A 4,443-nucleotide genomic window follows, 5' to 3' on the forward strand; every position below is an offset into this window, starting at 1 on the left:
TGCATACATTAGTACATAACTGTCCATTAAAGAGTTTTACACCTTTCTGTGAAGTATCTGGTACTGGGCACTGTGAGACATGGGATATGGGACTAGATGGATTATAAATAGGGCAATTCTTGTGTTATAATTCCTGTTAGAATACTCATATTCTGTATTTATCTCAAGCTTCTTCCTAAAGCATTCTGGATACATACAGGGATGCAGTAACAGATTAAAGAGTAGAGGGAACTCCTTATTAAGGTTTCTCTTCACTAAGAAGATAAGGTGCAACAATTCTAAAAAAATTAGATGCACACATAAAATCCAACTGGAAAATAAGAGAGCAAGCAGGACGGTGCACTTGTAGGGACTGATCCAAATTCCATTTTACTCAATGGAAAGATTCCTGTTGTCTTCAGTGATTGGTACTTAGCTACACCATTAATTTAGGAAAGCAGTCATGGTTATAGTTCAATTGTATTAGAACCTGTCATTATCTAAATTATAAAGGACAATATTTAAACTAATAGCTGAAAATATTAAACTGATTAATCTTTTTTTTTAAAATGAGCTATAAATATAATACAGGGATAGAAGTCTTTTTTTTATTTCAGTAGCCTTGTCCATAGTTAGGGCCTTACCAAATTCATAGTAGTGAAAAACATGAAACTGACTGTGAAATCTGGTCGTCCCTGTGAAATCTGGTCTTTTGTGTACTTTTACCCTACAGTAAAAGCCAATGCAGTTATATGTACCGTTACAGCTACCAGATGTGATTATTAGCTTGTTTCAATATAAAAAATAGAAAGGTCATGAACTTGATAGGATTTATTGATTGACACTTTACAGCAGCAAATAACAGTCAGGGCTCAACTCACTGATTGGTAGATATGGGCATCCAGGATGGTTTTGTATCATAGTAATCTCAATTGGTAGCCTACCATAAGACAAGTGAAATTATTTTAAAATGTTTCAGAATGGTAGCCATGTTAGTCTGTATCAGCAAAAACAATGAGGAGTCCTTGTGGCACCTTAGAGACTAACAAATTTATTTGGGTATATTTAAAAATAAATTTGTTAGTCTCTACGGTGCCACAAGGACTCCTCATTGTTTTTGCTGATACAGACTAACATGGCTACCATGTTACATCTACAATCATTACTGCAGCAGATCATGTGAAAGAATTTGGAAGCCAAATTCTACATGCTGATGGTGGAAAACTTTTGTTGGATGTCACACTGCGGGCAGCAGTTCAGCGCTGTTTAGACTCAGAAAACCATCGTAGCAGAAAGAGGGCTGCAGATAGTGCACTGCTGGGAAACAAAAAGATAAAAAAATAAAAAACAATTTAATCTCTTTTTAAGAAGATCACAGGGAACTCTGAGAGCCATCATTTAGCTACAACGGAACTTGTGGATGCATTTGCAAGTGCTAATAAACCACTGGACAAACCTGATCACCCAAAGCTATGCGAATTCATTCAATGGAATGTACAAAAGGCATGTGGCTTACCAAGTGCGAATCAGCTATGACAAGATTACCTTCCAAATGTTTCTGCTACACATTCTGAGGAGAGGAAGTCTCTAATTAACTCATGTGAGTCTTTTGCAATTATATGAGTCTATTGATGAGCAAGACAACTATGTACTGCATGTTCGTTTTTTATTTCTTACAAGGCTGAAAATGTACAGGCAGGAAAGCCAACAACAGTGCTCACCACCTGCGTGGATGCTGCTAACTACAGTACAGTTTCTCAAGCAATAATTAAAACCGTTTCAAAATACGGTGCGGATTTTGACAAAGTATCTGCTTTCATAAGAGATGAAATCTTTCAAATCTACTCTTCAAGGTCTAATGCGAAATGTCCACAATATACGTAATGCACATGTAATTTCTCTTGTCAGTGAGCTGTAGAGATGTGAGTTTTGATAAGCTGGGTCAGCTACATAAAAAAGATCTTTAAACACTGCCCTAGATGTAAACTTCAATACAGGCAGCACTTTGCAAACATGACTGAAATTGGGAAACAACAACTTGCACTTCCCCCAGAGCCAGTAATTAGTTGTTGGAATTCCTGGGTTTGGGCCTTACAATACCATGCAGCTCACCTGAAGAAAGTACTACTCAGAGTTTGTCTCAGAAGAGCCCACACTGACACCAAAAACACAGGTTTTAACAGATATTTCAGTCCTTCGAAATGCTGCTCAGCTGAATGAGGAAGTTGAGTTTGTTGCCAAGAATGCCACAGGACTGATGAATTTAATCACTTGGTTCAAATCTTGACATGTCACAATCCATGACGCTTACAACAAAGTAACGGATATACTGTTCTGGGCTGACAAACTGTCGAATGAAAATCATGTGGACAACGCTGAGCTCAGTGTCAGGGCTCAGCAGGTGTTTTCTTGCATGGCAAAGAAGCTCAGACAGTATTACTGCTATGGGGAAGAGTCAAGTGATGAAGAAAAAAAACACCTCAAAAGTTTCAACAACCTGTAGCAGGGTTCATAAAGCTGTGCATGTTTTTGACTCTGCACAAATGAACCTGTTGACGGTGAATTTAACCTCACTTAATGCAGCTCCTGGCTTCGGCAAGAATTGTAGGCTGGAGACTCCTTACAAAAATATCGCGAAAGAAGCGGACTGTACTTTGCCTGTGCCACAGTTTTGGAACTCAGTGGAAGGCAGAATCCCCCACCTCTCAAGGCTAGCTCGGCTGCTTTCTGATCATTCCAATGAACTGCGTGGATGCAGTGAGAGCTGTATCTAAACACAGACAGGTGTTTTCAGTGCAGAGACAGGAAATGACCCCCCCTCCCACACCCCAACCCCCAGCCCTGAGCTCCCCAAACCCAGAGTCCCCTCCTGCACCCCAAACCCCTCATTCCCGGCCCCACCCCAGAGCGTGCATCCCCAGCCCAGAGCCCTGACCCACTCCCATACCCCAACCTGCCCCAGCTCAGAGCCCCTTCCCACACTCTGAACCCCTCATTCCTGGTCCCACCCTGTAGCCCTCACCCTTACACCGCAACCCTCTGCCCCAACCCTGAGCCCCTCCCACACCCCAAACCCCTCATCCCCAGCTCCCTTGGGTCGCGGGCATCAACAATTTTCCTCAACTGGGTCCACGGAAAAAAAGTTTGAAAAAAGTTTGAAAACTACTGTCCTAGGCCTAGGCCTAGGCCATGGGTTTTGAATGATTGTTTCTTTGGGTCCTTGATTGGACTCCAGTGGAGCAGAGAGGGCCTGAGTTCCCCTACCTCCTGGCCACTGACTCTTGCTACTAGGTGACATTGTCCAGAGTATTGCCCTTAGGTGGTATTGCTGGCCTTGGACTCAATCTTGCCGCCCCCTAACAAGCCCCCCGATGTCCACTTTCCCACCTAATGCAAGGCAGCCACAAAGGATCCTTCACTCCTTAAGGGGAACCGGGTGATGAATGGGTGGTGCGGGCAGCAGAGGGGAGGAAAGTAAGTGGATTTATTTCAGGATAGGTGGGTCATGTAACCTATGAGCCTTTTCTGATTTTTCCATCTACATGTAACTGGCAGGGGAGTAGCTTAACAGGTGAGAGAACCAGTGGTAAGGATGGCACAGGGAGCAGTAAGTGCACCCTTGCAGTTGCAGGATTCCCATTTCCATTCACTCTGGTGCACTGCAGCATTACAATGACATGGTGGCAGATGACACAGCACTTAGCTTTGCTGCACTGTTGCAAGTACTGTTGTGTGTGGACACATGCTTCTTGGTGGAAGATGGCACTGTCGTTTGCAACACTATGCTCTGATGTAGCCACACTTACTGAGAGTCTATGTGCTGTAGCCTGGGGGCCTAATTTGACAACCTGATACAGGCAAAGGACAGAATGGAAAGGCTCCAACACTTTATTTACCCCCTGGCCTCTTGTTTTAACCCTTGGGCTGCTGTTTCAAATATAAACAAGGGATGACACTTCTTACTCGCCACCGGGAAGAGGCAAAAAGAACTTTATCTTTCAGTTTGGCGTCAGGCCACTCAGGGAAAGGACGGGGGTCTGGATGTGGGTGTGAGAGAGAGAGCAGACAGCGGGAGTGAGTCCACCATCAGTTCTGCTCTGCTCTGCTCTCCGCGCGGCTGCCAGGACTCTTGAGTGCTGGTGGCTGCTCCCTGGCCTGATCTCTCCCCCCCACGAGCCGTGACCACATGTAACAAGTCGGGGATGGGGCGAGCAGGAGTGCAAAAAGTCCTGCAGCCGCACTGAGAGGGGCAGTAAAGGGTTGCAGGTCGGGGAGGGTAACCCCGCCCCCAATTGCTGGCTCCTATGCACCCCCAGAGGCACGTGCGCAAAACCCACGCACGTGTGGGCGGCCTGCGCGCCCCCAGCTCCCCACTCGGGACTGCAGGAAAGTGTGTCACTGGGTAAAGCGGTAGCGACAGGGAAGGAAGAGGGAGGCAGCGGCCGAGGGAGGAGCTGCCTGGCC

This window comes from Gopherus evgoodei, chromosome 2 (assembly GCF_007399415.2).
Source record: "Gopherus evgoodei ecotype Sinaloan lineage chromosome 2, rGopEvg1_v1.p, whole genome shotgun sequence".
Classification (NCBI taxonomy): Eukaryota; Metazoa; Chordata; order Testudines; family Testudinidae; genus Gopherus; species Gopherus evgoodei.